The sequence below is a fragment of the Hyla sarda genome, chromosome 5 (assembly GCF_029499605.1).
Source record: "Hyla sarda isolate aHylSar1 chromosome 5, aHylSar1.hap1, whole genome shotgun sequence".
NCBI lineage: Eukaryota > Metazoa > Chordata > Amphibia > Anura > Hylidae > Hyla > Hyla sarda.
The window spans coordinates 273,267,449-273,291,638 of record NC_079193.1 but is presented as its reverse complement, the minus strand read 5'-3'; the positions used below and the strand labels follow the sequence as shown (position 1 = coordinate 273,291,638).

Here is a 24,190-nt window from a genome sequence, read left to right as displayed (position 1 = left end):
AATGCAAGTCTATGGGAGGGGGCGTGGCAGCAGCCATGCCCCCTCCCATAGACTCGCATTGAGGGGGCATGGCCTGAGGCAGCCCCCGCAGCACACACACAGTGTTCGGAACTAAATGTTCCAAACGCTGGCCGGTGAAGTACCCCTTTTAAGGAATGTATTATTATAAGGCTAGGTTACTATTACGGAATTTCTGCGTGGAATTCCAATTTGAAATTCTGGTGCAGCAGAATCTGATTTCACTGAACACTACAGAATTTCAGTGCCGGACATTCCACTGCTTGAATTCTGGTGGAAACCTCCTGGAATACATTATCTATAGGGAAGGCAATGTATCAGTCGATGCCAGCCACACGCGGAATCTCCGAACTGGGTTTTTACGGCTGGAGATTCCGTGGTGTTAACGTAACCGCACTTGGAATCTCCTGGCTGGAAACCCCATAGTGTAAACCTAGCATTAGGATAAATACACACATTACAGAAATGTTGCCGACACGCACAGGAAACACCACAGTGAAGTACGGTAGGAACATGGGTAAAGGTTTACGTAATGTAATCCACAAACTGGCTTTTTTTTTTTTGTGTGGTTGATTTTAAAATCTTCAGTATATACATTTCTGTTGCAAATATTCATTGTGGATTTTACCCTATAATGTGCAGTATAAGGGATGAAGACCATGATAACTAGAGTTGAGCGAACTTACAGTAAATTCGATTTGTCACGAACTTCTCGGCTCGGCAGTTGATGACTTATCCTGCATAAGTTAGTTCAGCTTTCAGGTGCTCCGGTGGGCTGGAAAAGGTGGATACAGTCCTAGGAGACTCTTTCCTAGGAATGTATCCACCTTTTCCAGCCCACCGGAGCACCTGAAGGCTGAACTAATTTACGCAGGAAAAGTCATCAACTGCCGAGCCGAGAAGTCCGTGACGAATCGAATTTACTGTAAGTTCGCTCATCTCTAATGATAACTCCACAGCAAACAATGCATGTATAATAATTAATAACTCATTGTTTTAATTCATTTATTTACATTTTTGCATCTATAAGATAAAATCATAGAACACATAAAAGGCGGCATCTGCCGAGATGTGGCACAGCCTTTGTCCAGGCCTCAGGGTTTGGCGCTATCACAGACAACATGTTTGACATGTTAGCACTGACTCATTTTGTAGTCACTGGGAGGATTACTCCTAATACTATTTGTTACGCAGTATACTACCTTGGTGAAGTTATATGTATGATTTACTTGCCTCTATCTGGGCTATAATACATTTTCACTTGATATATGTACCGTATTTTTCACCTATAGGACGCACCGGCATATAAGACGCACCCAATTTTAAAGGTGCAAAATCTAGAAAAAAAAGATTCTGCACCCAACAGTGATCTTCAACCTGCGGACCTCCAGACGTTGCAAAACTACAACTACCGGCATGCCCGGACAGCCGTTGGCTGTCCGGGCATGCTGGGAGTTGTAGTTTTGCAACATCTGGAGGTCCGGAGGTTGAGGACCACTGGATAGGAGGTAATACTCGCGTGTCCCCGCCGCTCCGTACCCGTCACCACTGCCCTGGATGTCGCTCCATCGCTGTCGCCGCGTCCCTGGGGTGTCCACGACGCTCCGGACGTCTTCCCTGGGATCCACGCTCTCCGTCGACGTCATCACGTCGCTACGCACGCCACTCCCATGGGATGGCATGCGCGACGACGTGATGATGTCGAAGGAGAGCGCCGCCATGCAGGGGATTCCGGCACGGAGCAGACACTGAGGAGGCAGGTAATGTCCCTCCCGGTGTCCTGTTCGGGACGCCGCGATTTCACCGAGGCGGTCCCGGACAGCCCGACTGAGCAGCCAGGTTAGTGTCACTTTCGCTTCAGACGCGGCGGTCAGTTTTGATCGCCACATCTGAAGGGTTAATACAGGGCATCACCACGATCGTCATGTCCTGTATTAGCCGCGGGTCCTGGGTGTTGATGGCCTCAGGGATCGACCAGATAGGTGTGTATTCGCCATATAAGACGCACCGACATACTGTAGGTAAAGAGGACATGGGCTGGGCTCTTGCTGTGCTGTGGAATGCCTCCTGGGCTTTTTGAGCCTCATTTGCATAATAAAAAAGCACTGGAAAAGACTATGGAGATAAAAATGTATGCCCGGAATCCTGGGGACTATCTAGCGATGTGCTTACTCACAGCTATGTTTTTCCAGGTCTACTTCGAATGGAACCTGATTGATAATGCAGTCCATTCTGCAGGCAAAATAATCTATGTGGAATATATGTGCACTACTGTGTAGATGTAAACAATGACATTGGCTAACCCTCAAACTGATGTTAAAATTGAGACATTAGCCAATATATTCTTATATAAAGGACATACCTGAGCCCGCATACCAACGCCAAGGTTTCTCAAGTGGCACGGGACCTAACACTAATTGTGCATGAAAAGCAAAACCAGGGGCCAGTGGGCAATTACAGCAGCATTAGGTCTGACCTAAAGACTGCTCCCGGGTTACCTCCAATGTGACTGAGCACACATACAATGGGAGGGGGGAGACAGGCTATAAGCCCCACCTAAGCTGGCTGATATATTGCCGGCCTCACAGGTGAACCTAAATGCTACCTAAAATGATAATAAAGGCGCATTAGTATGAACTTTAAACAAATACAAGGATGTGGTATCATATGACAGAAGGTGCTCAACCCCTGAATGCAGATGTGCATATATACTGGGGGGCAGAGTCTGCGCTTATGGTCTGTTGCTAAGGGTGATCCCCAGCAAAAAATGCATACAATGGAGGATGCCTGCAAAAGACTACAAGTACCACAATGGCATCCTACATCAGATAAATAGGTGTGGATGTAAAACAATCAAAATAATCTATGTGGCATATAGGTGCACTACTGTGGTAGATGTAACAATGACATTGGCTATCCCTCTCTCAAACTGATGTTAAAATTGAGACATTAGCCAGTATATCCTTATATAAAGGACATACCTGAGCCCGCACACCAACGCCAAGGTTTCTCAAGTGGCATCATGTTATAGAGCAGGAGGAGCTGAGCAGAGTGATATTCAGTTTTGTGGGAAAAGTTCCATAACATGTCATTCATTCATAGAAATCCCTGCCCATTCTGGGCTAACTAGTCAAGTGGGTGGTCCTACTTAGTGATTAAGAGTTGTCATTTACTGAGTAGGACCACCCATATGACTACTTAGCCCAGAACGAGAAGAGATTTACATGAATAAATGACACGTTATCCTTGAATTCTAAAAAAAAACTATATATAAATCTGTTCAGCTCCTTCTGCTCTATAACATGGTGTTTTAAGGCTAGGTTCTACATCTCACAGGTTTTTTTCCCCACAATATATATGTAGAAAGTGAAAGAAAAAGATATTCCCCTTATTTTATCATGTCAGAGAAAAACAGGATAGATTTTACCCTATCACAGGTCAGCTTTCACTTTACCAGAACTTGTTAAGATATGAAAGCACCCCCTCATTTGTCTCTATGGTAACAGACATCAAACAAACTGTAGATCGTTTAAAGCGTACCTGTCATATCCTGTTGCTCAGTACCTTATCCTGATCATGTACATATAACTTTTATGTGTCTAGATTCTGTATTTCTTTTAAAATCAGCTTATATCAGTTCACACTGAATTTCCATCTTCTCTCAGGCAGGGGCGTGTCTATCTCTTGCCCTCACTGTACATGACTAAACTTCCTCCCTCACTGTGTCACTGAGCTGTCAGCCAATCATTGCAGGCTGCTCAGTAACCCTTTCCTCTCTGGTTTTATGCTGCACATGTTACACAGAGAGGAAGAATTATTACTGGAGTTTGCCTGCTGTTTTCCTTACAATGCAATATGGCTGTCAACATGTATGTTATCCAGCTTTCCCAAGCTTACTACTGGGGTGACACACTGTAACAAACCTCCTCCTCCTCATGTAATCTCATTACTACTGGGGTGACACACTGTAACAAACCTCATCCTTATGTAATCTCCTTAATACTAGGTTGACACACTGTAACAAACCTCCTCCTCATGTAATCTCCTTACTACTGGGAACGTACACTGATAACACACTGTAACACCCACTTCCTCATGCCATCTCCTTACTACTGGGGTGAGACACTGTAACAAACCTCCTCCTCCTCATGACATCTTCTTACTACTGAGGTGCACATTGTAACAACCCCCCTTCTACCTGTCATCTCCTTACTACTGGGCTGGCACATTGTAACAAATCCCCTTCTCCTTACTACTGGGGTACATGTTGCTGTATAACGCTGAACATGCTGTCACACTTCTGCACACTTCTGCTGAGGATGGAGCTGTGCACTGAATCATTCTCCTTCTCTCACTCTAGCTGCAGAGGGGGTGTGGCCTCCTCTCAGCCAATCACAGCAGAGCACACACTGTCTGCTCTCTGTGTTCGGAGATCTTCACACAGGGAGCGCACACAAAGCCCCCCCCCCCCCCTGTTTTCCGACTGAGAGCTGCTCTTGATACCGTCGGAAAGACATAGTAACAGGTAGGGGACATTTTATGAGGACCCCTAGTGGCCACTTTTATAGGAGCCGTTTTCTAAAGGAAACTGGAAAAAAAATAATGAAATTGTGTTAGAGATACTTATTTTCTATGGCTCTTGTTTTTAAAAATATAGTTTTTGGTGACAGTGGCCATTTAATCTTTTAGTCCTATTCCTTTCTGCCTACCCTTCTATGTAGGGCTTGCCTAGCAAATATACACTTCACAAAGTAGGGGACAAATGGAAGAATATATAAGACTGTAGGACAGCAGGTTTATGCTACATAGAACTCTGTTTATCGTCTGTTACCATGGAGATGCTTAGCCACGCATAAAAGCTGTACTAACAAAACTGTATGCCATTTTTATGTTAGGCTGCATTCACACTAAGTTTGCTGCCTACGGCTGCCGTGTCCGGCTGGGAAATTACCAGCCCAGCTCCCAAATACCAGCCCAAGACCCGCGCAGCTTCTCATTCACTTTAATGAGCCGACCGGAGTCAGATAGTGATTCCGGTCAGCTTATTTTAACCCTGTATTCGGTTTTGTGACCGGACTTAAAACCGTGGTATACTATAGTTTTAGGTCCGGTCACAAAACCGTATACGGGGCAAAAATGAGCCCACCGGAGTCACTGTCTGTCTGACTCCGTTCAGCTAATTAAAGTCAATTGGTTTCGGAGCCGGTCCCGCTGTGGTACAGGAGCTCCCGGTTTTGAAATTTCCCAGCCGGATCCAGCATCCGTAGGCAGCAAACTTAACGTGAATACAGCCGAAGACTAAGTTGTGTCATTTTACATTTATTGAGATAATTTGTTGTCAAGGTGCACAGAGCCTTTAAGCTACTTTGTTGTAAAAGGGGAACTGCAATTGTTTGTCAGTACCAATTGGGTTTTAGCCATTGGCTGTCCGGGCATGCTGGGAGTTGTAGTTTTGCAACATCTGGAGGTCCGCAGGTTGAAGACCACTGCTCTATACTGTATCCCTATGCCCAGGCTGCAAAAGGTAAACAAAATAAACTTTAACTCGCCTTCCCCGTCGGTCCGGACCAGCTTCCTAGTGAATGGAACGTCGGAAAGCCGTCAGCCTATCACCAGCCGCAGCGATGTTCCGCCTTGGCCGGTGATAGGTTGAGCCCACTGTCATGTAAGAAACCAGCTTCTTACATGACAGTGGGCTCAGCCTATCACCGGCTGAAGCGGAACATCGCTGCGGCCGGTGATAGGCCAACGGCTCTCCGACGGTCACGTCCCCAGGAAGAGCGTAAGGCCAACGTAGGAACATGCGTTAAAGTTTATTTTGTTTACCTTTTGAAACCTGGGCATAAGGATACCGCACAGTCTAGAGTGTCAGCGCCGGCGGCCGCAACAAACATGAGGATGAGGAGAGCAGTGCTTGCGGGTGATATGTGAGTATTAACCCGATGGGGAAAGCGCTGGGCTAATAATTAATTTTTGGGGGGGGGGGGGGTGGTACCGTTATATACTGTGGAACCGCCATAAGTTACAAAAATACCGTGATACACATATTTGGTCATACCGCCCAGCCCTACCTACACTAGTATAAGTTGGGCTGGAGATGTGTGTAGCGTATTTTCTAGCCTGAAGTTTGACTTTTTCTTAAGAGAACAGATATGTTTGATCTTCCAGTAGTGTCCCGCCTCCTTATAGAATGGTAGGCACTGCCTTGGTATAGAGCCAGTGTCTCTGATAGAACTTAGGCTCTCCTTATTTTATAGTGCAGTTACTAAGCAACTCTGGCACCTATGTGACATTGCACAATGAAGTGTACTCGGTCTATTCAGCTGCACTCCACCCTGGGCAACATTCAGGGTGTGTGCACAGCTCGGAGGCAAATATGCCAGCTTCTCAGATACATTCCCAGAATTACCAGCAGCATGCTTTTCCTGGAACTCCAGTACCCATTGTTCAGGAATAGCATTGGTTTTTGCATCTTATTGTTTAGCAGCGAATGGCTGGCATGGATCTCAATTCGGTTTAGTTCTATTCTGACTTAAAGCTATTTTCATAGATCTTATGAAGATTGGTAAAAAAAAAAATACTCTATGTAGAAATATTCTGCTGATGGGTGAATTGTAATATTTTCTGTGCTCTTTGCAGAAAGCTTATCCACACTCATTCCTCGTGGTTGCTTTTCTTAAGCACTGGTTATGGAGGCATTCATACATATTCAAGAGGGTTTAGAAATATTAGGAACACTTTTTTATACATTCAGAAGGCTCTTTCATTGAAGGCCTTTCTCACATAGATGCACGTCTATTGTTCGCAGTCTCTAGGAGCCGCACTTCTGCATTAAATCCTCTTATAGAGTAGACATGACTTTAGAGGAGGCCGGGTTTAAAGGGGTACTCCACTCCCTAGACATCTTATCTCCTATGCAAAGGATAGGGGATAAGATGTCTGATCGCGAGGGTCCCGCAGCTGGGACCCCTACGATCTCTGTGCAGCACCAGGCATTCGTTTAGAATGCTGGTTGTGGACGGCAGGGGTCGTGCCATCACGGCCACGCCCCCTCAATGCAAGTCTATGGGAGGGGGCGTGGCGGCTGCCACGCCCCCTCCCATAGACTTGCATTGATGGGGGCATGGCGTGACGTCACAAGGGGGCGTGACCCCTCCACCTGCTCCAAGCGTTCGGAACAAAATGCTCCAAATGCTGGGGCAGCGGAGTACCCCTTTAACCCCTTAAGGACGCAGGACGTAAATGTACGTCCTGGTGAGGTGGTACTTAATGCACCAGGACGTACATTTACGTCCTAAGCATAACCGCGGGCATCGGAGCGATGCCCGTGTCATGCGCGGCTGATCCCGGCTGCTGATCGCAGCCAGGGACCCGCCGGCAATGGCCGACGCCCGCGATCTCGCGGGCGTCCGCCATTAACCCCTCAGGTGCCGGGATCAATACAGATCCCGGCATCTGCGGCAGTTCGCGATTTAAATGAATGATCGGATCGCCCGCAGCGCTGCTGCGGGGATCCGATCATTCATAACGCCGCACGGAGGTCCCCTCTCCTTCCTCCGTGCTGCTCCCGGCGTCTCCTGCTCTGGTCTGTGATCGAGCAGACCAGAACAGAAGATGACCGATAATACTGATCTGCTCTATGTCCTATACATAGAACAGATCAGTATTAGCAATCATGGTATTGCTATGAATAGTCCCCTATGGGGACTATTCAAGTGTAAAAAAAATGTAAAAGTAAAAGTAAAAAAAAAGTGAAAAATCCCCTCCCCCAATAAAAAAGTAAAACGTCCGTTTTTTCCTATTTTACCCCCAAAAAGCGTAAAAAACATTTTTTATAGACATATTTGGTATCGCCGCGTGCGTAAATGTCCGAACTATTAAAATAAAATGTTAATGATCCCGTACGGTGAACGGCGTGAGCGAAAAAAAATAAAAAAAAGTCCAAAATTCCTACTTTTTTAATACATTTTATTAAAAAAAAAATTATAAAAAATATATTAAAAGTTTTTTATATGCAAATGTGGTATCAAAAAAAAGTACAGATCATGGCGCAAAAAATGAGCCCCCATACCGCCACTTATACGGAAAAATAAAAAAGTTAGAGGTCATCAAAATAAAGGGATTATAAACGTACTAATTTGGTTAAAAAGTTTGTGATTTTTTTTAAGCGCAACAATAATATAAAAGTATGTAATAATGGGTATCATTTTAATCGTATTGACCCTCAGAATAAAGAACACATGTCATTTTTACCATAAATTGTACGGCGTGAAAACAAAACCAAAACCAAAATTAGCAAAATTGCGTTTTTCGTTTTAATTTCCCCACAAAAATAGTGTTTTTTGGTTGCGTCATACATTTTATGATATAATGAGTGATGTCATTACAAAGGACAACTGGTCGCGCAAAAAACAAGCCCTCATACTAGCCTGTGGATGAAAATATAAAAGAGTTATGATTTTTAGAAGGCGAGGAGGAAAAAATGAAAACGTAAAAATTTAATTGTCTTGAGTCCTTAAGGCCAAAATGGGCTGAGTCCTTAAGGGGTTAAACATTCTGAACTCATGGTAATGTATTGTTATGGGGCATGCAGTCTTCTTATAGACCTGTTCACTGAGTGAAGCTCTGCTGGAATATAAGCACAGTAGGTAACACAGAAGAACGGCTTTATATAGCGTCTCATGCCAACTAATACAGAATCACGGGCCACCTCCTTCTTATGTCTAACAGTAGTTGTATCCATGCGCTATGTATATTGTCTATGTCGTTTTCCTCTATTTTATAGTATAACATAGATCTGTATGTCTAACCAGGAATAACTAAATAGAGTAATAGTTTCTAAAATGTAAAGTGCCTTTTAGGCTGGGTTCACACCACGTTTTCTTAAATACGGTTCCCGTATACGGTTTGGAGGAGGGGGCGGGGCTTAATCGCGGCGCCCGCACTCAGCCGTATTCGGGAACCGTATTTAATGTAAGTCTATGAGCCGACCGGAGTGAACCGCAGCCTCCGGTCGGCTTCGTTTTCGGCCGTATGCGGTTTCCCGACCGCAGGCAAAAACGTGGTCGACCACGTTTTTGCCTGCGGTCGGGAAACCGCATACGGCCGAAAACGAAGCTGACCGGAGGCTGCGGTTCACTCCGGTCGGCTCATAGACTTGCATTAAATGCGGTTCCCGAATACGGCTGAGTGCGGGCGCCGCGATTAAGCCCCGCCCCCTCCTCCAAACCGTATACGGGAACCGTATTTAAGAAAACGTGGTGTGAACCCAGCCTTACACAGGTAGCATTACTGTCAGTTTTACCAATATACCGAGTCAGTGTGTGCGCATTTTCCATGGTCCAGTGATTCCAAAGGGTCTGCACGAATTATCACTAGCGTGTCCAGGGCTCTTTACATTATTGCAGCACATCCCCTGTTACAGGTAGGAATATGCTGCTGAGAAATTATATGATCACTGACCACAAAGGATTGTATTGTTTGCTTGATCGCTGGGCACATTTCCACTGGGCAGTGATTGAGAAGGAACGATCATTTGGGTGATCATTGCCCCCATGAAAAATGCCCTAAAGGGGTATCAGAATTAAAGGGATTATCCAGGAAAAAACTTTTATTCATATATATATATATATATATATATATATACTGGCTCCGTAAAGTTAAACAGATTTGTAAATTACTTCTATTAAAAAATCTTAATCCTTTCAGTACTTATGAGCTGAAGTTGAGTTGTTCCTTTCTGTCTAAGTGCTCTCTGATGACACGTGTCTTGGGAACCGCCCAGTTTAGAAGCAAATCCCCATAGCAAACCTATTCTACTCTGTGCATTTCCCGAGAAAAGCAGAGATGTCAGCAGAGAGTACTGTTGCCAGACAGAAAACAACAACTCAATCCTTTCAATAATTATCAGCTGCTGAAGTTGAGTTGTTGTTTTCTGTTTGGCAACAGTGCTCTCTGCTGACATCTCTGCTTTTCTTGGGAACTGCACAGAGTAGAATAGGTTTGCTATGGGGATTTGCTTCTAAACTGGGCGGTTCCCAAGACACGTGTCATCAGAGAGCACTTAGACAGAAAAGAACAACTCAACTTTTAATAGAAGTAATTTACAAATCTGTTTTAACTTTCTGGAGCCAGTTGATAAAAAAAATAAAAAAAAGTTTTTTCCTGGAATACCCCTTTAAATCCATCAGATCAGCCTTAAAACATGTGCAAAATTATATTAAGTCTTCCTAAAAGTAGGTATTTTACTAAAATTAGGTTTCTTTTCACAATTCAAACTGCTGACACTGTTAGATAGTTGTTAGGACAAGAAGAACCTGGTACCATTTATATATCTGTCTTCTTTCATACTGTAGAGTAATTATTTTATTCCCTGAAGTGCTGAGGGCTAGAATGCCTCCTTGCTCCCCATCCCTGTCCCTGCATGATCGACAGCCAGAGTTCAGCTTCAAGCCCTGTTTTCACATCTTGTTCAGGTTATGAGCAACAAATTGTGCGCAGGTGTGAGATTTGGAAACTGGGCTCGGCTTTAAGCTGACTGTCAATTATGCAGGGTTGAGAGGGGGAGTGAGGAGACGTTCCAGCCCTCAGCACTTCTGGGACTAGGGAACACCTCTTTGCACTAGAGAATAAAAGCATTTTTCAATGTTTCGGAAGCAGAGACAGATATATGAAAGGTGCCATGTGTATCCTTGCCCTAATGGCTATCTAATATTCCGGGAAGAGATTCTGTCTGGAGCGGGCACCACCGAAATCATTGGCGGTATGATTGCACAGACGTATGCAGTCTGGCGGAATTTACATGGTCATTCTTTTGACGGACATCTGGATATTGCCGGCCGGCTGAATTTCAGCAGTATGGATGGGCCCCAACAGTGTCAGCAGATTGGAACATGAATTGCAGCTGACAGATTCACATTTTATATATATTACAAAGGTGCAGTTTTTCCTGGTATATATTTGTGCCACTTCACTCATGTATCTGCAGAAAAAGAATGCATGATAATTGGGCATGTCGTGTACTAAAAACTTACATTAGAGAATGGGAAATACTGAATGGCTGTGTTCACCCTTTGTGCAGTTTTATTAGTCAAAACTAGGAAGGCATCCAAAGAGAAGTATAATGAAATCAGTTATGCTTCCCTGCTTTTGGCTTAAAATAATGGATGTAAAAAAAAAAAAAAAGCACTGCTAGTTGTGAACATGGCCTTAGGGCTCAGGCACGTGGCCGTTTTATGGCTCCATTTTCTACAGAGCTAAGGCTGCTGTACAGGTACATAGGGCCTGTACTCTACAAATATCAAATTGTGTATAAACGGGAGAGAAAAGCTTCAAGAGAGACGCCGGCTCAACGTGGCGCAGGACACAGGCAGCAGGTGAGTAAAAGCCATGGTATTTTATTTCCCAGAATGCAATGCGTTTCACTGCCTCAGCAGCTTCATCAGGCATGATGAAGCTGCTGAGGCAGTGAAACGCGTTGCATTCTGGGAAATAAAATACCTTGGCTTTTACTCACCTGCTGCCTGTGTCCTGCGCCACGTTGAGCCGGCGTCTCTCTTGAAGCTTTTCTCTCCCGAGTACCATTACTTACCGGAGGGCTGCGGACACTTCTATATCACACCCTCACCATTGTTGTGTATGTGGGTACACAACTATATCAGGTGAGCGACTTACATGTCTTTTAATTTCCACGCAATCCTCTTTTATTACACCACGGAGCGCTGTCACCTCCATTTTCACATTCTGTATAAAGCAGAGACAAATTTGGCATGGTGCATTGGATTCCATATGTGCTAAGGTATTTACCCTTATACAGCCGTATGTATAAGGACCTATATCTTCTGTCAGTGCAGTGATGCTACTGGGGAGACTGTCCGCCTCTGTGCTCTGCTGACTCCTCTGTATAAACCATCCTCGTGAGAACTGAAGATTTCTCCAACCTGAATGTGAGGGTAACAGCCAGTACATTGTAAATAATTGGCGTCTATGTATGTGGTTATAGGCTGCTTGTATGACCTTGTCATATGACCATTGCTGGGACCGATGAATGCAGCTATGGTTAATAGAAGAAAGCCCAGGTTGGTGACCGGAGTCTGCAGACAACGTCCTGACTGCTGAGAGCTCATTGATTTTTTTTTTCTTCGTTCTTTAAACGCCAAGGGTGGACATGGAGGCCCTACAGCTTAGATAACAAATGAAAACCTTTCCTGTCTCAGAGCAACAAAAACAGTCAATGCAAATATAAAAAATGATGCTCTAAAGTGTCTGTCCATGTCCCACAGAGCCCTATATCTTTCCATCATGAAAAGTGATGACTAGTCAAGGCTTCTCGGTGCTGACATGGATGAGCTATAGTGTTGAAGCTGCAGTTAATCTGCAGTAAAGGTAGACTATAATACAACATCGGCCATCTTAGCTGTCACACCTGCATTAACCCCTTGCTTTCTTGAGGTTCTCTTTTTTTCCGAGGCTCATACATTGCCTCTTATATTGAACTCTTCTGGCCCCCAATAGCTGATCTGGTTGGGTAGCCGAGTTTAGGTGGTCACACATGTACAACCAAGTACATGTGTGGTCCTAGTGATAGAATAAGTACAGTAAAGGTAAGTGTGTTTCTGGGGTATGGATATGTGGAATTATCGAGACTAATGATTGTGATCCATCCAGATTGTTTCAGTTCTCTCTGAAGCCCGGCGGTCTGTGTGTAGTAACAATGCCTGTAATGCTTTGCTAATCGTAAGCCACATGTCAGGAGCGATATCAGTTAAGGCTCTAATGCCGCTTGTATTAACAGAGTCTGACCGTCTATTTAGAGACCTGCACCTTCAGTTACACACTGTCACAGTAAATGTCAGCTCCACTGCAGTGCCTTGTGGCGGACTGGAGAGTCAAGTCCCATGTCTTGCCCCCAGAGTGGCTGTGTCAGACGTCTCTGGGGAATGCAGAATCTTTGCAGATGGGAATTTCGACATCTGTCCTGTGCTCACCAAACGTCTGTCTCGAGGACAGTGACCCGAAGAGCATCACCCCCTCGGAAAGATGGACTTGCTTCGCGCAAAGGAGTTATTCATACCCCGAGAAGACTCCTTGCTATAAAGTGAAGCTACTTTACTGCAGCGTGACAGTCCTAAGATAACTGTGAGGCATAAACATGCTGAGGCAGCTGAGATTTTAGCTCCAGCACTTATCTTCCTGCACAAACACAGTGAAGTGCACTGCCCTGCAAATGACATTTTAGGGTCCTTTATGATGTGCAGGCTACAGGAAACTAGCACAGTCTTAGGCTGCATTCACATCTCGTTTTTGCAATACGGATCCCGTTTCTGTACACAAAACGTATGTCTCCAAACCGGACCGAAACGTATTCAACCGTGTATGCCTCCTCACGTTTTTAAACCGTATACGTCCGTTTGCATACGTTTTAATACGTTTTCCTTGAAAAAAAAAACGGCTAAGCTTTTAGGTTTGTCAACATTTTAAATAAAGTTCTTCTTCTTTATTTATTGAATTTCCCCCCCCCCAAAAAAAAGAAAATCAGTATTGTGCAAACCGGATGTAACCGTACGCACATACGGTTCAATACGGTTCCCATAGAACTCCATTTTAAAATAACCGTATACAGATTGGATACGGTTTTTGACCGGGACACAAAACCGTAGTAGACTACGGTTTGGTGTACCGTTAAAAAGCGTATAAACCCGTAAATGATGCAAAACGTACACAACCTGATCCTACGGTTGGCATACGGTTTTCAATGGAATGTCTATATATACGTTTTTTTCAACGAAACCGGATACAGCAACCGTATTGCAAAAACGAGAAGCAAATGCAGCCTTACTAGTCCACTTGGAAGATGGTTCGTTTAGATGTTTTTAGTCATGATATGTAAAGAAAGTCCAGCTCACCTCCTAATCGTTCGTGCACAGACCTGCACTCACTCTCCGTGTCCAAACAATGAATGAAAAGATGGATGATCCAGCACTGAAGTAATAGCGGCTTTATTGTAAATCCTCCATAAAAACAGCATACAAACACTTCACGACGTCTGCATCATCTTGACGCGCTTCGAGCGCATGCGCTCGAAACGCGTCAAGATGATGCAGACGTCGTCAAGTGTTTGTATGCTGTTTTTTACCGAGGATTTACAATAAAGCCGCTATTACTTCAGGGCTGGATCATCCATCTTTTCATTCAGATGTTTTAAGTCACCTGATCATGGTGGCGTGTTCCCAATGGATGTTTCCTATCTGATCTGTAGCTAATGTCAAAATCACAAAGAAGCAGCAGACTGCTACGGAGGGTCTACAAGGGTCGGCTGGGTAGCAGAGTGGTTTGTACAGCTGCTTTACAACGGCAGTCTTGTGGGCACCATCTGCACAGAAATTGTATATTCATATCATGTCTTTGTTGGCTTCCTTGCATTTCCCAAACACAATGGGATGATGGGTAAATAGATTTTCCATGGAATTGGCCCACCTTGTGTCAGGTGCAGGTAGAGTTGCCACCGTGCAAAAAAAAAATACCGGCCATGCTACGTTGCATAATTAATTATATTTGTGTGACATCACAGGATACACATATGTGGGTGAAATTATGTCCTATTCTGACCCCTATAACTTTTTTTATTTTATTTATTCATTTTTTCATTTTTTTTTGTGCCCGGATCTGTAGTTTTAACAGTACCATTTTTGCTTTGATGTGACTTTTTGATCGCTTTATTTTTCTTTCTTATCCCAGCATGCCGATACAGCCTGTTGCTCAGCAGCTGCCCCAAAAGAAAACTACAACTCCCAGGATGTTGGACTATATAGTAAAATATAGTATAGGTCAGTATTTCTCAACTAGGGGTGCCTCCAGCTGTTGCAACACTACAACTCCCAGCATGCCCTGATACAGCCTGTAGCTCAGCAGCTGCCCCAAACGAAAACTATAACTCCCAGCATGTTGGACTATATAGTAGTATATAGTATAGGTCAGTGTTTCCCAACCAGGGGTGCCTCCAGCTGTTACAAAACTACAACTCCCAGCTACAACTCCCAGTTTTGTAACAGCTGGAGGCACCCCTGGTTGGGAAACACTGACCTATACTATATACTACTATATAGTCCAACATGCTGGGAGTTATAGTTTTCGTTTGGGGCAGCTGCTGAGCTACAGGCTGTATCAGGGCATGCTGGGAGTTGTAGTTTTGCAACAGCTGGAGGCACCCTTGGTTGAGAAAAACTGGTATAATATATAGTGCAACATTCTGGGAGTTGGAGGATTGGTTGGATATGACCCCTATAGCTTTTTTATTTTATTTTATTTTTTTCATTTTTTTACCTTTTTTTTTTTTGCTTTGTGACTTTTTTGATCGCTTATTTTTATTTTTTTATCCCAGCTTGCCCTGACACAGCCTGTAGCTCTGCAGCTGCCGCAAACGAAAACTATAACTCCCAGCATCTTTAACTATATAGTAGTGTATAGTGTAGGTCAATGTTTCTCAACTAGGGGTGCCTCCAGCTGTTGCAACACTACAACTCCCGGCATGTCCTGATACGGCCTGTAGCTCAGCAGCTGCCACAAAGGAAAACTACAACTCCCAGCATGTTGGACTATATAGTAGTATACAGTATAGGTGAGCGTTTCCCAACCAGCCGTTGGCTGTCCGGGGCATGCTGGGAGTTGTAGTTTTGCAACAGCTGGAGGCACTCCTGGTTGGGAAACACTGGTATAATATATAGTGCAACATTCCGGGAGTTGGAGGATTGCTTGGATAAATAGCGGCCATTGCATTGCTGGTATTTTTAATATAAAATACCGGCAGGGTGGCCAAAATACCGGCCTGGTGGCAACCCTAGGTGCAGGGGTAGTTGATGGCAAGCTCTGCTGTGAACTGTAAACGTGCAGCAAATTGTGAATTCTTTCACTTGTTTTCCCGTTGGAAATGAAAGAAATGTAAGGAGATCATTTAGCAGTTAATTGGGGAAGGATACAGGTGTTACAAGGTGATCCTCAGGGTTTCGCCATGGAGGCTTTGAGGTTTTGTCTTCTGAGTAAATATTTCTGCTGTAAACACGGGCCTGTAAACATTTCTTCATTCTTTTCTGTAGAGCCTGTTTTGAAGTATTGTTCCCTAGTGAATTTCATGAGGTAAAGCATTGCTCTTACCGGTGAGAATAGTCCTTGTTTTATAAAGAAGCTAATAAATGATCTCCGGTATATATAGTTCTCTGTACTTCACGCACACTCCCTCCGCACCTGCCCCACATCCCTCACATATTCCCTCCACATTTCTTTCCTCAAACATTTATATTGGAGAATAATGAGCTGTGAGACATTTCTCATCTGTCCATCCTTTGGGTTATGTACAGTATTCTCCGTGTATCTACAGCTCAGAATAGCATTTCGGGCTGCACAGCTTGAACCATAGGGACTTCTTTATCTGTTACAGTTTGAGAACAGTCCTCAACTTGGGCAGACTGGTCTCCTAATATCATGTGTAGTAGATGAAACAATCCTATCATCTATGCAACACTTGTCCATCTACATTTCCCTGATTCCGTTTGCTTATAGTTCTCCCCACATGAGGAGCGCATGGTTTATCTATATGGAAACGGTTAATTTTCTCATATATCCAGGGCTGCGCACATTTTTGGTCGCTCCCTGCTGGGCCATTAGCTAATGCCAAATAAAAGTATACTTCTGGAAATGGACCAAACATAGTTACTAGTAGACTGTGCTCGGTTCATTAAACTGAATGGGGGAGAGTTATCAAAACCTGTGCAGAGGAAATGTTATCCAGTTGCCCGTAGCAACCAATCAGATCACTTCTTTCATTTTTCACAGGCCTTCCTAAAAAATGAAAGAAGCGATCTGATTGGTTGCTATGGGCAACTGGGCAAGTTTACCTCTGCACAGGTTTTGATAAATCTCCCCCAATGAGCCTGAGGCAGGTAGGCCGTAGTGCATACCTTCTCGCCAGTATCTGCCTAAATGCAGTGTGAACCCAGCCTAATATCTTGGTTTTGTCTAAACTGGGGTGCAAATCCTTAGGAATCCCCTGGTCTTCACTCTTAAACCATGCAAGGAGATATAGATTTTGCCAACATAGAATCCCCATGTTGTAGTACCTAGAATAGTAGATTGGTGGCAATAGTGCTAATGTAGTAGTAGTAGTAGTGGTAGTGCTAATGTAGTAGTAGTGGTAGTGCTAATGTAGTGGTAGTGCTAATGTAGTAGTAGTGGTAGTAGTAGTGGTAGTGCTAATGTAGTAGTAGTGGTATTAGTAGTGCTAATGTAGTAGTAGTAGTGGTAGTTCTAATGTAGTAGTAGTGGTAGTGCTAATGTAGTAGTAGTAGTGGTAGTAGTAGTAGTAGTGGTAGTGCTAATGTAGTAGTAGTGGTAGTAGTAGTGCTAATGTAGTAGTAGCAGTAGTAGTAGTGGTAGTGCTAATGTAGTAGTAGTGGTAGTAGTAGTGCTAATGTAGTAGTAGTAGTAGTAGTGGTAGTGCTAATGTAGTAGTAGTAGTAGTAGTAGTGGTAGTGCTAATGTAGTAGTAGTGGTAGTAGTAGTGGTAGTGCTAATGTAGTAGTGGTGGTAGTAGTAGTGCTAATGTAGTAGTAGTAGTAGTAGTAGTGGTAGTGCTAATGTAGTAGTAGTAGTAGTAGTAGTAGTGGTAGTGCTAATGTAGTAGTAGTGGTAGTAGTAGTGGTAGTGCTAATGTAGTAGTAGTGGTAGTGGTAGTAGTAGTAGTGTAGTCAGGAATATAGCATAGGATCTTCAGGAAAACAGTCAGAAAAGTAATGAACCACAACCTGCTAGCCAGGCAGGTCATCTTCTGACACTGGTAGCCTTTGCAACCTAACGCTACCAGGTCATAGCAGAAAATGGGAGCAGGAGAGGAGGATGTGCCCATGTGTCTAACAATCTGATGCACTGTCTGGCAGGGGTTATGGCCCACTCTGACAGCAGTCGTGCTTTAACCAGGTGAGTTGAGAAACAGTGTCTGAACAAATGCAGGACTTAAAGGGGTACTCCACTGTCCCAGCGTCCGGGGGCGTGGTGTGACTTCACGAGGGCCGTGGTCGTGACGTCACGACCTCCGAAGCCCGCACCCAACATTCGTAACTAAATGTATCAGACCCTGGGGCAGTGGAGTACCCCTTTTAAGCTGTGTCCATTGTTCTAACCTATAAGAAAATGTTACACTAGATCAGAAAGTGCCAAATCCCGTACACTTTACATGACCTGTACAATAGCACTCACATTTAAATGAGGTATGAAAGCTATTTTAATATTACTATAAGGGTACGATCACACGTACAGGATCTGCTGCATATTTTGTATAGCTGATTTTGTTACCCATTAACTTCAATGGGTATCAAAATCAGCTGCAGAAAATATGCAGCAGATCCTGTATATGTGTATATTGATGCGCAGGATTTTCTGCTGCAGATCTCAATGTAAACTGAACACAGCTTAAAATCCTGCGCATCAAATCTGTGCAGAATACTGTATGTGTGAATAGACCCTAAAGTGGTATTCCAGGAAAAAACTTTATATATATATATATATCAACTGGCTCCAGAATGTTAAACAGATTTGTAAATTACTTATATAAAAAAAAAAAAAATCTTAATCCTTCCAATAATTATCAGCTGCTGAAGTTCTTTGTTGTTTCTTGTTCTTTTCTGTCTGACAACAGTGCTCTCTGCTGACATCTCTGCTTGTCTCGGGAACTGCACAGAGTAAAAGAGGTTTGCTATGAGGATTTGCTTCTACTCTGGACAGTTCCCGAGACAGGTGTCATCAGAGAGCACTTAGACAGAAAAGAACAACTCAACTTCAGCAGCTCATAAGTACTGAAAGGATTAAACATTTTTAGTAGAAGTAATTTACAAATCTGTTTAACTTTCTGTAGCCTGTTGAGATATATATATATATATATATATATATATATATATATATATATATATATTAAAAAAAAGTTTTTTCTTGGTTAACCCCTTTAATACTGCATCCCTTGAAGCAGCTTTCTGCTGTCACTTTCTCATTTTGAAGTCTTTTGTCTCTTCTAGCACGGTTATGGACTGTAGTATGTGTGTAATATATATAATATTTTTTTTTTTTTTTTTTTTTTTTGCAGTCGTAATAGGTTATTATGGTGTGTGTTGCCTTTAGTGGCTAACGTCTCTACCTTTAAACCATATTTGGCCATAAAAATCCTACAAAATAAACTGGACTGCCTATATCTTGTGTGTAGAGTTCTCCCCCTCCTTATAAATGTTCATGTAAGGATTTCTTGTGTCATTTTTAGTACATTGTATCCTTTTGGGGGATCTGTCAGGTCTGGATATAACTCATATTTAGCTAATTACGCCTTGCTCTGGATTGTCAAACAATTGGCGTGTGATAGGTGTTCTCAGAGAGGCGTGTTGTGCCCTGCAAGCTGAAAACAAATTGTCAAGTCACTTGTGGTTGCCTGTAAGCTGAGCCCGAGCCCAGATCCAGCCAGTGTGCAGGGTGTCCTTACGTGACTCCTACATTCTTCACAGGCAGCGGCAGAGCCGAGTGCTTCTGAGGTGATGTCACGTGTTCACACAAATAATTACCAAACCTTTCATAATCCTACAGTAAACAATGTGTACATGTCTAGGTACTATTACATTCCCAGCAGTAGAAAAACCCCATGAATCACACAGTGGAAAATAATGCATGGGCAGTACATGATCCTCTTAAACTGGGTGTAGAAAATAGGACACAGATCCACAGGACAAACCACCCATGGTATAGTTCACATAATAACCCCTTATTTAGCAGAGGTACTGTAATTCAATGGTAAAAAAGCAGCTATGATGTTATTTCCTGCTGTGGGTAGAACATTCTATGGGTTTCTGCTTTGGCCAAACTGTATATATTGGAAGATATGAATCATGTATTGAGCATTTAGAACTATTGTCCGGTTGGCCCCAAACTTGAAGGGGTACTCCGCCCCTAGACATCTTATCCAAAGGATAGCGGATGAGATGTCTGATTGTAGGGGTCCCACTGCGATCTCCCTGCTGCACCCAGCATTCGTTTAAAGCGTTGGGTGCAGTGCTGGAGCCCCGGAGGCTCGTGACATCATGGCCACGCCCCCTCAATGCAAGTCTATGGGAGGGGGCGTCACGCCCCCTCCCATAGACTTGCATTGAGGGGGGCATGGGTATGACGTCACAAGCGGGGCGTGACCGGGACGTCATGAGCATCCAAAATTATATCCAAACCCCACACCTACAGGCTACTCCAGGTGGGGGTACAAAACCCTATATAAAGCACCCTCCCTAAAACTTCACTTTTATTTCAAGTACATGTTAAAATGTTATTGGGGTGTACAAAAAAGCCAAAAAAAAAGTCATGAGCATCCGGCCCGCATTGCCGAAGTTCGCTCCGTGCACCGGATGTCTGGGGTGCCGCAGCCGATATCACGGAGGTCCTGAACGGCGGGACCCCCGCGATCAGACATCTTATCCCCTATCCTTTGGATAGCAGATAAGATGTCTAGGGGCGGAGTACCCCTTTAACCCCTTAAGGACCCATGAAGTACCGGTACGTCATGAGTCCCCTCCCGTTCTAGAACGCGGGGCCTATAACGAGGGTCCCTTACCTTGCCTCCTGGTGGCCATCGGCTGTCCGGGCATGCTGGGAGTTGTAGTTTTGAAACCTCTGGAGGTCCGCAGGGTGAAGACCACTGATGAAGAGATTGACAGGCGGTGATCATGAAGTGGAGGGGGGGAATGATGACCGGGTGATGATGACGGCGGTGATGATGACGACGGCGATGATGACGGGGGTGATGATGACGGGGGTGATCAATAACTTTTCCTTTGTTTTTAGGGTGAAATTAGGGGCCTCGGCTTATATTCGGGTCGGCTTATACTCGAGTATATACGGTAGTTTTATTCTTTTGTGTATTTGGGCAATAAATTGGTGTTCATTGTAAATATAATGTCCACTGCGATAGCTTGGGAATGTGCGAATTTTAATTCTGGATTCTCCCGGGTAGCGACTTATTATTCATGAGTCAGCTGTACTCTTCCTTATGTAAGCTGTCATTCAAAGTTAAAAAACTTGCCCGAGATGGTGTTTTGACTGGAGCAGACTTGTTTTTAGGGAGCGGATACTTCTGGGAAACAGGGAGTGGTTTGGTTGTTTATGCTTACTTTATTACACATTAGGACCAGGTCCACACTGAGCAGAAGCATCACGTAACCACAGCGAATCAGCGTGTTTAGCATGTGGATTTTCCTGTGGATTTGCTGCTTATTTCACATCTAAGGTGGTGAAATGTGCAGTGTAGATCTGTGGCAAAAAAAAATTCAGCATTATTTGAAAATCTTCACCATTAACTCTTGCATTTTGGTGTCATCTTTTCAGTTAGCCATTAAAAGGTATCAACTACTGAGAACTCATGCGGATGAGATGCTCTCAAAAATCAAGATGAAAAATCTACAGTGTATTGGCTACATGAGAACAAAAGTTAACAATGCTTTTGTATCACTTTGGTGTTTGCAACAAAACAAGAATGGCCCTCATTTACTATTCTAAACCCGACTTGTTTTGTCGTTTTTTTATGTCGCATCTTTGTCTGCGACATGTCGCAGACATCGTGCGCCAGTCTGCGACACGATGCAACATTTTTTGCCGACTGAACCGATTTGGATTCTCCCAACCCCGAAAAAGGGGCGTAACCCGACATTTCTGAGCTTTCCCACGTATTTATAAAGCTTTCCAACCCTAATTTGTTGAATTGTTGTGGATTTTTTCCCGACAACTCAGAGGAGTTGGAAACCAAAACCAACAAAACCCACGTGCGACAAACAGGATGCAACATAATAATAAATACCAGGAGAAAAAAGCAGTCGGGTAAGAACGCAAGATAGACTTACAACCCGATTTTCTAAGTAAGTGAGGGCCAATGTCTTTCCCAGATCCAAACTCTAGTCGGGAATTTTTTATTTTTTTAAAAGAAATAATTACTTGAAATGGAGTGATGATGAGCTGCAGTACAAAACACAGCCTTCAGACAGGGGAAGGCACTGTTTCTGTAAAAAAACAAGAACAAAACAATATGAATAAATCACATAAATAGACTTAAAGTGTACCTGTCATTGGCAAAAACATTTTAAATAAAAAATAACATTATGGGGGAGATTCATCATAGCAACCAATCAGATCGCTTCTTTTATTTTTAAGAGGCCTTTTCAAAAATGAAATAATCCATCTGATTGGTTGCTATGGGCAACTGGTCAACTGTTCCTCTGTATAAGTTTCGATGACTCTTCCTCTCTATGTATATTTGTAATATACATTGGTTAAAAAATGTGTATATTTTTGTCCATGTAGCTATTGCCTGTGTGTCTCTGTGAGGAGACCAAATACAGGATGTGTGGGTGGACAAGCAGGGCTCTGTACACTGAGGACAAGCAGGGATCTGTACACTGAGGACAAGCAGGGATCTGTACACTGAGGACAAGCAGGGCTCTGTACACTGAGGAAAAGCAGGACTCTGTACACTGAGGACAAAAAGGGCTCTGTACAGTGAGGATCGACCGATATCGATTTTTTAGGGCCGATGCCCCCCTGACTTATAATACCCCCTGTCCTGTGCCCCTCACATATATTGCCCCCTGTCCAGTGCCCCTAACATATAATGCCCCATGTCCTGCCCCCTCAGGGGGCATTATATGCGAGGGTACAGGACAGGGGCTATTATAAGTCAGGGGGGCATTATATGGGCACATGACAGGGGGGGCTGTCATGTGCCCCCACATATAATCCCCCCTGTCCTGTGTTCCTCACATATAATACCCCTGATATGTGCCCCTCACTTAAATTTGCCCGACCATCCATACAGCGCCCGAGCAGTGCTCACCTTTCTCACGCTGCTACGTTCTTGTACTGTGAGTGAGAGCTGCAGGGACGTGATCTCATCACGCCGGCCTGCCGTGGATCAGGGGCATTGCTAGGTCTACAAAAGATCCAGGGCACTGGCCATGGCTGAGGGCGGAGCCACAAAAGGAGGGATCATAGGTGGCGGAGTCACTCGGCAGGGTCACTCAGTTTACAATATACACTATATACACAGTACACAGTATACAGTATATGTCTGTGTACTTCCTTGCTTCTGTGCTCCAACCACTACTCCTCTGATCCGCAGCCTATGGGCCATAGCAGTAGGTACCCGGACCAGAGGAGCAGTGGTTGGAGCTCCAAAGGTAGCGAGCAGCTGCTGCATAATCACCGTCCTGTCCAGGGCCAGAGTGGGACCTAAAATAGGCCTGTACATATTAGACTATGCAGACCTTTTTTTGTGGGGGACCCAGCAGCTGGACTCCCACCAAAATAAAATGGGCTGCATGGTGAAATCTCCTTGGTTCAAGTGGCTTTTTAGCTGTTGCAAAGGAACAACTCCCATCATCCATGGAAAGCTTCAGGCATGATGGGAGTTGTAGTTTTGTCACAGCAACTTATTGGGGTATAGTTTCACTGAAGGACTTTCAAGTGACTACAGCTCAGATGAGAAACAGGCAGACTATACAATGGTTTGACTCACAGGAGACGTCTTCTCTGCTGTCTTTTCTTTTTTTCTTCATCTGGTCCAGACGCCAGGTCTTCTTCCATCTTCTCTGCAGAGTTGACGTTTGGACATCATTGGTTCCTCATTTTGTCAGCAGATCCTCATTGTCTGTATGAAAACAATAATCATTGTAATCCTGCCATAAATATAATAAATATAACCCTGCCAGACATCATGCCATACACGGTTTCATCTGTTTGGCAGAATCCCACCCTTGTAGTCCCCCCCCAGACTCATCTTTTTCCTCGTCTTTCAGACCTCTAAGGACTTGCCCACACTGCGGACATTCAGTCGGCAGAATTCTGCCTGCAGCAGGCACCACCTAAGTCCTCAGTGATAGGACCACGCTGACAGCAATGCAGTGTGGCAGAATAAACATGTTCATTCTTTGGGAAGACGTCCATTATGCCAGCATAATTCCACTGTGGCAATTCCACAGTATACACAGAGCAACAGAATCCCATTTTAAACAATAGGACTCTGCTGCTAGTGGATTTCCACAGTGAAATTATGCCATCCGAATGTCCGCAGTGTGGATGAGCGCTTAGTCCCCCCAGACCTCTTAGTTCTCCA

General features: G+C 44.0%; 1 protein-coding gene across 4 annotated transcripts in view; it reads left to right on the top strand.

Moving 5' to 3' along the window:
* The window catches only part of KCTD1 (potassium channel tetramerization domain containing 1), a 136,723-nt gene that overhangs the window by 100,983 nt on the left and 11,550 nt on the right, over positions 1-24,190 (top strand). The gene's annotated exons all lie outside the window — the stretch shown is intronic.